The following is a 13870-nucleotide window of genomic DNA, read 5'->3' on the forward strand; positions in this document are numbered from 1 at the left end:
GTACAGGAGGGTGTGGTTGGTGAAGCAGAAGGCCGTTGCCCACATCTATGGTGATTGGGATGAGTCGTACAATGAGCTCCCTAGGTGGGTGTTAGGAGTTCAGCTGATGATGCCTGGTACTATTGCAGTCCTTAGGACCCGCCCTGTTTGAGTTAGGGGACAGGTGGACGAGTCGTAAGCTTATTTTCACCGACTGTTCTGGACGTTTCCACCATGTATCGAGGCATTCCATCATTGCAAGCCCTTGGTCAATATTGACGGCACCCATCTGTATGGCAAGTATGGGGGAACGTTGCTCGTCGCGATTGCACAGGATGGGAACTCCAACATTCTGCCTGTTGCATTTGCACTGGTTGAGGGTGAGAATGCTGAGTCTTGGTCCTTCTTTCTCTCCCACCTGCGTCAGCACGTGACCCCTTAGCCAGGTCTGCTTGTTATATCAGACAGGCGTAACGGCATCAAGGCCGCGCTTGAGGCTCCGGACGGGGCATGGCTACCTCCAGCTGCCTACCCTGCATTCTGCATTCGACATGTGGTAGCAAATTTTGCCCTAACCTTCAAGGGCAAGGACGCAAGGAGGCTTCTTGTGAATGCAGCGTATGCAAAGACGGAGGTGGAGTTCGATTACTGGTTTGATATTCTGCGGTCTGAAGACCCTGCCATGTGTGACTGGGCGAACCGGATTGAGTATTCATTGTGGACACAGCATCAGGATGAGGGTCGGAGATTTGGGCACATGACGACAAATATCTCCGAGTGTGTTAATTCAATCCTGAAGGGGGTCAGGAATCTTCCTGTCTGCTTGTAGGTGAAGGCAACTTACGGGAGGTTGGCCGAACTATTCGTCCGCAAGGGGAGAGAGGCTGAGGCCCAGCTGGGTACTGGACAACAATTCAGTCAACACCTGGTGAAATGTATCGAGGCCAATCTGAAGACGGCGAGGTGCTTCACGGTGACTTTGTACGACCGAGATAGCTCAGAGTTCACCGTCTCGGAGACTACTCCTACTGGTTCGTTCTCCCTCCGTGTTCAGTGTGTACCGAATGGGGTTCACACCACCCATTCCCGAGGGTTTCTGGCCACCATATGATGGATTGACAGTGATACCAGACCCCAACAAGAGGCGTGGGAGCGAGGGACGTCCTAGGTCCACCAGGATATGAACCACTATGGACGAGACGGATCTGAACAGACCGAAGAGATGTGGGCTCTGTCGGCAACCAGGACACACACGTCGGAGTTGCCCACAGGTCAGAGGACCAAGTCACACGGGTGGGACATGAGTAGGTTTATTGTTAGCTTTATTATAACGGTGATTTCACTTTTGTATTTAGTGTCAACTGTTTTAGGGTATGCTACTTGAAGTTGTTAAGTACAAAATTTTGTTTAGCTTAATGTGATGTACTTTGCGTTGGTTAATAATTAATCCATGTGTTTCTTTTCTGAAACGAAATGTGACCTCTCCGACAAATACATAAGGCAATAATGTAATCTTCAAATTAAGTGACACATGACAACCAACATGTCTAAATAACTTAAATACACAATGTACACCAATTTCCAAAGTAACGGATACACGAGAAAGTAATAAGGTACATACCATAAATAACAAAATACATCTCGGATGATAAGCATACAAAGCTAAAATAAACAAAGGAAGCTAAAATATAACACTGAATGTGACAAAAGTCATACACCATAAACAGATCATCTAAATAGGTGCGAACCGGTGATGGTGCACTCCCCGAACGACATGTGGAATGTGTGCGTCTCTGGACGCTACCGCTCGACGAAAGCACTGACAAGAGGCTCATCCAATCTGAACCATCTATCGTTCAGCCTCGCAAGATGGTATAATCCGACCATCTGCAAGTACAGGACGTACCTCTCGTCGAGTCGCATGCCCTGCTGCCACCGCATACTCGAAATGCATCGCTGGGGCTATGCATAAGATGAATCGCATAATTACAACCACTTACAAAACTACTAACAGAAACCACTAACAATGTAAATCACGAACAGAAACCACTAACAGAAAAAACTAACATAAACTACTAACAAAAACCATATGCAAAACCACTACCTAAACCACTAGCAAAACCGCATGCATAAACCGCTAACATAAACCACTAACATAAATCACGTACATAAACCACTAGCATAAACCACTTGCAAAATCACTGGCCTAAACAACTAACATAAACCACTTTCGAAACCAATAACAACACCACTAACATAAACCACCAAGTAAACCACAAACAAAACCACTAAAATGAACCACATGCAAAATTACTAACATAACCAAAACGCAAAATCACTAACATAAACCACAAGCAAAATCACTAAAATAAACCACATGCAAAATCACTAATAAAACCACATCGAAAACCACTAACATAAACCACCAACAAAACCACAAACAAAACCGCTATCCTAAAACCACTAACAATACCGCTAACATAAACCGCTAACATAAACCACCAACAAAACCACAAGCAAAACCACTAAAATAAACCGCATGCAAAACCACTCACATAAACCACATGCAAAATCACTAAAATATACCACAAAAAATATTGTAAATACTAACCTCGTCGTTGATGACCCCGGCTATATGAGCAACTCCATCCAAACGATATAGTCTTTCCAGATCGTCCCCTATCGACTTAGTATCCTGCTCGAGCCTTTGTCGGAGCGAATCTGGGTCATTTTCTCTGGGATTTGGTGGGGTTTGAGAATGGAAAAGTGATTCGAATGAAGTAGGTTTGAACTCCTTTTATAGCAGAATCCAGTGTAATTCGAATCAACCCCATTCGAATTACTACTAGAGGCAAATTGTGAGTAATTCGAATCAACCATATTCGAACTACTTGGGGTTTCGCGCAAAAGTGTAATTCGAATCAGGTAGATTCGAATTAGTGAGTGTGTGCGTTTGTGTGTAATTCGAATCCAGGTGATTCGAATTACATGTATTTCAAGTTCGAATTGACCTAGTTCGAACTACATAGAAACGTGGTTTGGTTGATTCATGAACCAGTTTTTGGTTTGGCTGATTTGTGTAATATTCTGCTTTTATTAGCTTATTAATGTGATTTGCCCTTATATTTATGTTTATTATGAATTTTTTATTTTAAAATTATTTTATTTTAAAATATTATATAAAATTTTAAAGAATTTGAAAAAATAAATTATTCTTCGTTATAAACATGTTTATTATAATTTTTTTAAGTTTTAAAAGCTGTTTTATCAAACACAATTGTGGTAATTGTGCTTATTAAAAGTCATTTTTAATTTGATTTTACCAAACACAAGTGCTGCAACTTTTAGCTGTCTTTTAAAAAACAGCTTTCATAAGCTACTTTCAAAACGTAAAAGCTTTATCAAACCAAGCCTTAATTCCTTGTTATCTGCGATATCGTGGCTGACTTTCTTCTGCAGTAGTTAGAATTGACAGATCTTTATCCACTATTAGCAATTGGAACAAGGTAACTTTAGGGGATGAATTAGGGTTTTTCATTTTCCTTTGCAACATGCTTAAAGAGGGGAGTGGGGATTGGGTTTTAAACGACGTTGTTTTGTTAATAAGTCCAATGACTAAATTGTCTATCTTGTACACGTGAATACTTAATGGCCACATATGCAAGTTAACTTTCCATGTGTTAAGATTATTGACTAATGATAAAAATTGATGAGAGACTATATTGTCATACAGAGGTAAGCTATTTTGTGTGTTTTAACTTTTGGAATTAAAACGTCTGATTTTAAAAATCTCAGGGACTGTTTTGGATAATTTTTTTTTCATATGAGTTAGATAGGTCTGAATCTTAAGATTGCGTTTGGAAGGGAGACTAAGACTGAGAGGTAGAGACTAGGAGATAGAGACTTCATTAAATTTCTGTATTATATTTGATTTACAGTATATAAGACTGGGTTATGTTTCTTTATTTTGTTTGGTGTAAAATAAATATCGAGACTGAAACAAGAATAATTAATAAAATACACCTATTATTAAATAAAATAATGTAAAATACCAAAATTAATTATAACAATTTTTTATGCTAATAAATCTTACCATAAAAAAAATTTAAAATTAACTTAAGATAAACTTTGATAGATAAAACTATTCAAACTTTAAAAAATTATCAAAATTTTTAAATTATTCCTCTAAGCTAACCTAATCACCTCATAACTATCACGCCCCAAACTCCCGAACTCCCTTTCCAAATCCTCTACCCCCAATTTTTCTATTTTTATTCCAATTTTTCCAAATCTTTCCAACCTTTTGGTATTATTTTTTTATTTTTCTAAAATCCTTCCATTTCATTCCTTTCTAAGAACCTCACTTTCACACTAATCCCTAAATATATCATTAGTGTCAAAACAATGCCATTCATCCCCATAAATCTTTTCAGACTGAACTTCAAAGAAATTATGGACCTTTTAACAAACACCTTGTTGTATTCATTGAAGGTGTTCTTGAAAGTGATGAAGCCAATGATATACTACTTCCTAGTGGTAGTCATGTTCCATGTGCAATTGAACTATGTGCTGCTAGTGGTAGAGGGGCTCAGGATGTTCGTAGTGGTGAATTAATAAATCGGTGGTGACGAACCTAAACTTGGTGGTGCTGATGGCAGTGTACGTATATTTAAAACTCAGATCCAATATTATTATCACTTCACTGCATTTATTTAGACAGGTTTATTTGAAACTCAGATCCAATATCATTATCAGATTACTACATCCCGAAGCAAGTAGAATCACATTACTACATCTATCTAAACAATTATACTTCATCATATCCCACAGCAAATAAAATCATACTACTGCATCTATCCAGGCAGGTATACTTCATTCTTAAGTTCAATAATTTTTCAAAGACCCAAATAATCTTTCTTCACCAATCAAATTCAAATACTGTAAATTCACTAAAACTTCTAAAAATGGGATTCTTTAATCAAACTTAAGACATAGTTCTTTTCATCTGAAATCGAGTTCAAAATATAATCCTTTTTTTAATGAATCAAACTCTAAACAAAAATCATTTTCTTAATAAATGGAACTTAAATCATAATATTTTTTCTTAATAAATCAAAGTAAAAAAAATTATTTTCTCAATAAATTGAACTGAAAACATGAATCTTTCTGTAATAAATTAAAATCAAATAATATGATTCTTAAATCAAATTTTCTTTTAAATAACGCTTCAAATAAAGTCTCAGAGTTTTATAAAAATTTTAGCAGTATCTCCTCTAAAATTCGGAGTTTGCCACCCTTCAAGGGTCCCAACAACCAAACCAAACATCTCGTGGTCATTCAAATCATTTTCAATAAATTATTATCTCAACAACTCCAACTCAAGACAAGAAAATCAAGATAAATCCAAAATTCAAACAACCAATCTAGTAAATCACAATAAGTCAACCTCAATTATCGCATTCAAACGCTCAATAATCATTATATCACAATTCAGAAACCAATTTAATCAATCAGTAAATCAATTATTTATCCAAAACAACTGAGTTCAATCTATAAGACTCACATAATCACCAAAAATATATTATTTGCATTAATATCAATTTATAATAATTTTTTAGAATAAATTAAGTTTAAGAAAAGTTGTAACACCCTACCACACAGAGCTTTATGCCTAGGACGTAAATCAAAGGTGGCGAGGCGCTATGACCTCTAAAAGTAAAATATACCTATATAGATATATTGAAAAAGGAAATTATCTAGGAGCCTTGAAGGAAAGTTAAATGAAATACAAATAGAAGAGCGCATCACTCATGATGGGATCAACGCAGAAAGGTTGATAAGATTGAATAGAAAAGATAATATATATATATATATATAAGATCAGAGTTCCAAAGATATAAATAACAAGTTCCAAGCCTGACCTGCGAAACAAATAGTGACCAGAGTATACAAATACATATATATATGACCCCGAGAGCAACCCAAAATATACGACAAAACACCTGTTTCTCCAAGTCGTCCTCTAAGATGAATAAAAAACAAAATATACAAGGCGGAGAATCTATATGCATATATACATAGACGAAATACAAACACTAAAACCCAAAATATAGTTCTTCGCTTCCAAAGGGTCTTCAGAAAGCTCAGAGAGGTGCCTCTCAACCTACATTTGAAAAACAACATATATAGAATGAGAACCGGAGGTTCTTAGTATGGTAACAGTGCCCACATAGATAATATATAAGGTTTTGGAAAAGCCAAAGACATTCCTAAAATTCCGTCACTCAGAATCAAACTTAAAGGAATAAACTAAACCATAAATTTGGTAAAACTCTCTAAGGTGTCCAAGTCTTAATGTAACTCTAATTCTACAATTCACTTTCTGTCTCCTTAAACCTTAATCCTATAATCCACTTTCTGTCTCTTCCAATCAAATTGTAATTCAATCATTTACTTTCTGTTTCCTCCAACCCTCTGAACCACCGGTGGAACTGCCCTCGTTAGGGCTGGAAGTGAGCTGAGCTGGACCGAGCTCAAGCTCAGCTCACTAAAATTGAGCTTGACTCACGGCTCGACTCACCGAAAGCTCACGAGTTGACTCGAGCTCACGAACTGGCTCAAATATAAGAATATAATCTATAATTTTTTTATTTACGTCCTACATCAAAATTATATATAAAAAATGAATATAAAATTTTAAACAATTAAGATCATTAATATATATATATACACATAAATTAAATATTACTATTTCATATGTATATATATAATCGAGCCAGTTCACAAGCTAATGAGCTGAGCTTATCCAAGCTCAAGCTCGACTCGTTTAATTTATGAGCTCAATTCCAAGCTCAAGCTTAGCTCACCAGCTCACGAGTTTAGCTTATCGAGCTATTAACGAGTCGAGCTCGAGCTGACTTGACTCACTTCCAGCCCTAGTCCTCGTCACTCCTTCGCCAGACAAGGGACCTCTCAGTTGCACAGACAAACAATGCAGACAAAGAAAACACAAATAGGATGCAATTACAGCAGGTAAAGCATATAGCAAGTAGACATAGTAATTCAAATAAGCAAACCTAAGAATGCACACTCAAACAAATCAAACAAATGCATATGATGTATGCTTGCCTTATGACCGATGAGTCTCATCTATCAGTTATAAAGCCAAACTCGACATGTTCGGTAGCTAGCCTTGGACAGAACACCAAACACGGAGTAAGTGGGACAACGCTGCAACCCTTGCATCTTACCTGCGTACCCGGAGTAGGGGACAATTTCACCCTGCCTCTTATCCAGGTGATGTTACAGTTCTCAACTCAGAGCAAGCAGCGACAAAACTCAACCCTTGCATTTTACCCAGAGCCTCGAACTCTCTCGGAGCAAGTGGATAACACCATTGCATCTTACCCAGCTTATCAACTCTTACTTGGAGCAAGTGGACAATACCACCGCCTCTTACCCAGAGCCTCAACTTATACTCGAAGCGAGCGGACAACGTCACTGTCTCCTGCTCGGTCACATACATATCATAATCATTCAATTCATTCAAATATCATCCTTCAATATCAATCTTCATCATCCTTCATTCAAACTCAATCTACATCAATCCATCTCTCTCTCAATTATCATTTCCATTCATACCTGGAGCAAGTGGATAACACCATTACGTCTTACATGGTCACATATATCTCAAACATAATCATTCATCATCATCTCATAATATCACCACCATTCTCATTATATCTCATTTATCAACATTGCATTGTTCTTATAATTGCCTCGTTCATCACTCTCATTATCTCATCAAATCAATTATCCCCTCTTTAAACTCCTTCGATAGCAATTTTTATCTTCTCCCACTCACTAACCCTTACTTCGTAACCTAAAACTTAATCAATAAACCTTAAACAGAGTTTTTAGAGGTTTGAAAAACTAGAGGAATGTTCAATAGTTCAAAAATAGTGAATTTCCACCAAAACAGTAGTTCTAGAGGTTTACAGGCTTGCCGAAAAGATCCAACAATGAAAAACAGAAGTTTAGTGAAAAACAGGGTATTGTGCGTATGCATCATTGCTGTGCGTACGCACGCAACAAAGTGGTCTTTCCTTCCTGTGAGTACACATCACTGTGTGCATACGCACACTTGCAAAATCCTCAGCGCCTGTCGTGCATACGCACGAGCCGAAACGCATAGTGTGCGCACGCACCCACACCAGAAATACTGATTTTCTGCAACTTAGGAAAAATTCAATTTTTGGCATCCAACTTCCGACGTCCATAACTTCCTCTAGAAAACTTCGATTTCAACAAAATTTATACCGTTTTAAAGCTTTTGAAATTATCTTTAATTAAAAATAAATTTCATTCAAATTTAAAATTCGAGACTCACATTATGAACCGCCAAAGTTGGTTAAAAATCAAGTTTAATAAAAATCACCAAAACCTTTATATTTCCAAAACCTTAATCCATACACAATTATTTAACAACCGAAACAACCCCCAAGTTCATATCCACCTATTTCCAAACAATTTTCATCATCAATCCATACATTTTTATTAACACACTTAACCATTTTCAACTCAAACCACACATAATCATTATTCATACAAGCATCATCCTCATAATTCAATATCATCATTTATCATCACACGTCTTATCATCAATATTTACCATCTCAATAATACATTCCCACACCTTCCAACTCCAATATACTCATTATTCAACAATTGCACATACATACATACCATTCATCAAATTCTCAATAATTTATCATCATCATTATTCACAATCATCCATAATCAATCATCATACATTTCAACCATTCACTCAATTATGCTAACCACAAGTCTCTAATCCTCAATCATACATATCATACAACTTAAGTTAGGGCCATCTAGCCTAAGTTTTCACGAAACATTACATGTTATCTATGAGAAACCAAAATCATACCTTGGCCGATTCCTCCCTACCTCGGAACACCACAAATGATCACCATTTCGTAACTTCCCAAAGCTCCAAAAGCACTCCAAGCAAAATTTTAGCCACCAAGAATCAAACTCAAACCTCCAATTCCATCAATTTGCTTCCATAATCACATAATTTAATCTAATACCATATAAATACCACTAAATCTATAGAGCTTCCTATATTCAACAATTTTACTAGCGTTTAAGAATTCTCACCTTACTAATAGAAAATTGAAGCGAGACCCAACAATTTCATGAAGTCAATTTGATCCTAAACACCAAAGTTTAACAAAATCTCAACACATTTCTCTCCAATAATTTCGAAATTAAGGGTTGAGCTACTGGTAAGGAGAATGAGGCTTACCTTCAACTTTGTTCGATGGGTTTTGTAAAGCTCGACACGGTGATTGTGTGGCCATAGACGGTGCGGCAATCGGAACTTCAAATCGAAAGTTATCTTGCTTTGAAATCAAACCAAGGGTTTGTGATTTGTTCTTCCCCCTTTGTATGTGTGTTCAGCGTGTTCTATGATGGGGGAGGGAAGGATCAAGCTGAACTCATTAATGTAGGTGGGTTTGGGTCGGGTCTTGAGTCCAATTGTGGGTCCGGTCTAACTGGTTTGGTTTGACGGCTCAATCTTAGGCTAATTTTTTTAAAAAATTAGTGTTAAAATTCATATTTTAATTATTGCTACCCTTCTAATTTATCAAATTTAATTTTCTAATTTTTTTAAATAAATAATTAATTTATTGATTTATTTATAAATTATCCGGAGTTTACAAAAGCACCCCTACCTCGATCGCGACTCAACTATGGAGCTGGCAGCGGCAGAGCACGACAACTCATCTAGCTCATGCTCCTTCCTCCCTCCGCAACGCTCAACGTTGACGACAAAATCTTCAGCGACGGCAACGAAGTGTGGCGGCGCAAGCAACGCCTCTTTCTTAAATCAATTACACAAGTTTACTTAGACTCGTGAGTTTGACAACCTTAAGTACTGGCATAACTGATAACTTATATTGAGACAGTTGAGATTTACTAAGATTGTTAAGACTGAATGTTGATAATAATAATAATAATAATAATTGTTAGAGACTATAAAGCTGGAAAGGTTTAATGCCGAAATGAATAATAATGATATTGAGAGAACTAATAGCTTAGTGTTGGAAAGAACCGAGATTAGCGACAGTTGACAAGGGCTGAAACTTAGTCTGTTTACCCCGTTTGGATTAGAAAGGACCCTAGGTTTAAACTTAGTTGATTGGAGTATAAGATTTCCTAGCTGGTTCATATCTTTTTACATTATTTTTATTTAGAATTATTACTCTACTGAAAATTCGAAAGGATGATGTTCTCACCCGTTGTGAAAATTCTTAATCTTGCAGATACAAGATGCGACGTATCTTGTTGGGTGTGTCGGTTTCTTCTCTGAATCAAAGTTCGTCTTTTAGGTTTTTATTATGTATTTAGATGTTGTTTTTCATTTTTGTATATTGTAATTATATATCCCTCTTAGAGGTTGACTTTGAATAAACATATTGTATTTTATATCTTTTTGGACTGTATTATATTATCTAGTTAGCTTTATTTTTCTGTCGTTTTTGTATATCGTCGACGTTTGAGTGTGATACGATTATTGGTTATATCTTTTTTTCACAGATTCCTAACTATATTATTATCCTTCAAATATACATATGTATTTTTTTTAGAAGTCATAATATCTCATTATCTTTAATTTATAGTTATAGTATAAAGTTCTATGTGGTAGAATATTATAAGAAGTTAGTAATTATCAGAATAAATAAGAAAAAAATTAGGGAAGAGAAATAAATCAAGTCCAAAATTTGATTTCTCACTCAAATTTAATTTTTTTTCTCAATCTGTCGGACAAAATGGCGGCCAAGCTAGTATGTAGTATATGAACAAATCAAGAAAGAAGAAAATTATTTTTTTTTATTTTTTTTTTTGGTGTCACTTGTCAAGCAGTGGGACTTAATACTTATCAAGCACAAAATACTCAATTTGTTAAATATTGTACTATTTATTGTTTTTCTATTATATATAAATACAAAATAATAAATTCTTATATACTAATCAGATTAGCTAGAAGATTTACAGATCATTAATCAAAACAGCATAGAATGATTTACTTATAACATACTCATTTAAAAATGCTTATTAAAGTAAAAATTATTAAAAGATCTTAAGAAACACTAATATTATTGTTTATTGGAATGCTTTACTTATAATGATAAATATGCAAAAATAGAATATATCAAGCTTCTTCTATTTACACTCAAATATATATTTAGCCATTAATTTGTTAATTATGAATCTTCTATTTTATTTGCGGTTGTCATTTTTATACATAATCATAATAAAGTACTCATTTAAATACTACAAAATAAATAATTAAAATTACATTTAAACGTCATTTATGTATATATTTTGAGACAAATTAAACAAAAATTTCTATTATCACTATCACCATAATTTAAAATGATGGACAACTTTAAAAAGTGAAACACAGGAGAATTGAAAATCGACGAAAAAAATTTATACATATTCTATTAGTTATCTTTCTAAAATTAACATCAATCTATGTAATGATTAAAATCTTAAACCATGTCAGATTGTCTTATAATTTTTCTGCAAACTGCTTTTGGTACGATGTCTTTGAAAGTGACATCATATAAAGCAATTCACTATTGATCATTATTTCCATATATTTTCTTTGAATGTAAAAAATTATGTTAAAAAAATAATGCCTACAATCATGTAAAAAATTATGATTTTAGTAGTAAACTAGTATTTTTATCTGTAATAACATTATGGAAATAGAAATTTTTTAAAATTATGATCTATTTTGTTCTAACAGTATAAATTATGCATGACACAAAAGATTTATAAAATCAAACTATTTTTTTTAAAAAATAGTAGGTTGACAAGAGTTTCTGACTAAGAAAACCAAGGTATCTGTAGATAAAAGATCAAATAATAAGATTTTTAGTTATTATTTTTATATGAAAAAGTCTAATTTTTTTATTAATAATTAATTTTAACATTCGTTATCAATTTAAAACAATTTAATGCGTATATTTTTACATTTAATTAGGTATTAAGTCTGTTGCATAAATAGAAATAATTAATTTTTATACTTACTATTTAAAAATAATATTTTTTTTCTCTATGTATATAAAAATTTAGTTAGATATTAGCAAAAAAAAAATTATACTGATAGTTATAAAATTAACTCAAAATTAATTTTTTTAAAACAATTGAATCTTGATTCTAACTTTTAATTATAACATTAGTATTGTTACGAAGGGTAACCGGAGATTAACGGGCTGGACCGATGGATTGGCCCAATCGTCTAGTGGGGGAAGCCTTCGAGCAGGTTCACGTTTGGAAGCCTCCTTCCGACTTGTGTGTGAGGGAGAATCGGGGTGGTACCCGCAAAGACACTCCAATGCCTAAGTCAGCAAAGGGGTAAACAAGTTTGGAGAATATTGGAACTTAGTGATACCTGAGGGTGTCAGTGTATTTATAGTGGTGAACCAATAACCACCATTGGAGTAGTTCCACCTTTTAAGGAGGATAACAGTCCCGTTATCTTAGGGAAGTTGAGATATGACTCCTGGAAGTGGGTTGAGAGATCTTAGGGGCAGTTACTTATTTGAATGAGCCTTATCTACCGGCCAATCTTCGTCCCCGACTTCTTTTGGCCAAGTCGTTGTTAAGACCGACTTCTTAAGAGAAGGTCAGTGTCGAGTGAGAGCCAATCTTTGGATTGGGCCTTTTATTTGGACCTGGGCCTTTTATTTGGGTTCGGGTATGAACAGTGCCCCTACTCGAGTGCAATCTCTTTTAAGAGTTGGATTCGAGTATTTTAACTCGAGCTTGTAGTCGACCTGATGAGGAACCGACGTGATTTTTCGAAACTGACGTGATTTAAAGTTCCTCAACGGTCGCGTCTAATCAAACGTCGCGTCCATTAGGAGTTCACGTATTTATACGTGGGGATCAGTTACATTGGTAACGGTGCATTTTTTTAATGACCGTTTTGATTTTACCAATATGCCCCTGGCGTGTTTTATAAATACTTTCCCTCTCTTTCTTTGTTTTGTTTCTGGAAACTTTCTAGCCTTCATCCTTTGTTTGAAAAGAAACTTCTTCTGCTCGAAAGAAACTCCTCTCTTTTATGCGTCGCCGTCGTCTCTGCCTTTCTTCGCTAACAAAGGTCAGTTCTTTCTCTCCTCCTCTTTTATTAATGAATGCTTTTTACTTGCATGTTTTGCTTAGGGGAGTGTTCGTAGCAAGTCTGGCTGTAGGCCTAGTGTTTCTGTTTCACTGACGATCTTACGTTGGCCCTATAGAGACCTTGTTTTTGACTCTTTTCCCTTTTTCCTTTGTAGGTTCCGTCACCCTCTTACTAGGAAAAGATGTCTTCTTTAGAGTCCCTTTCCCAGTGGGTGGATGTTACAGTTCTTGGGGAAGAACCCCTTGTAGATACTGACTATATTATCAATCTTCATACTCACCATAGAATTTGTGTTCTTGATGAGGATGAGCCAAAATATGAACTGATTGCCCTGGGTCCAGAAGATCGGATTTGTTTTGGAAGGACTTCTGATGTGGACCCTCATTTCTTTTTTATGTATGAGAGCCATTTTACCCGTCTGGGGGGTCTTTCTGCCATTTTCCGACTTCGAAATAGCTGTTTTGTCTTACTGTCGCATTGCTCCCACTCAACTTCACCCCAATTCATGGGGTTTTATGAAAATTTATCAACTTATCAGCCGTGAATTAAATTTTCCAACCTCTTTGAAGATTTTCTTTTTCCTTTTTCATATGACCAAGCCCTTTAGTGGGCAGAACAATAAGCAGAAATGGGTGTCTTTCCGAGCCATCCAAGGCCGGAGAG

Source organism: Arachis ipaensis, chromosome B10 (assembly GCF_000816755.2).
Source record: "Arachis ipaensis cultivar K30076 chromosome B10, Araip1.1, whole genome shotgun sequence".
Taxonomy (NCBI): Eukaryota; Viridiplantae; Streptophyta; class Magnoliopsida; order Fabales; family Fabaceae; genus Arachis; species Arachis ipaensis.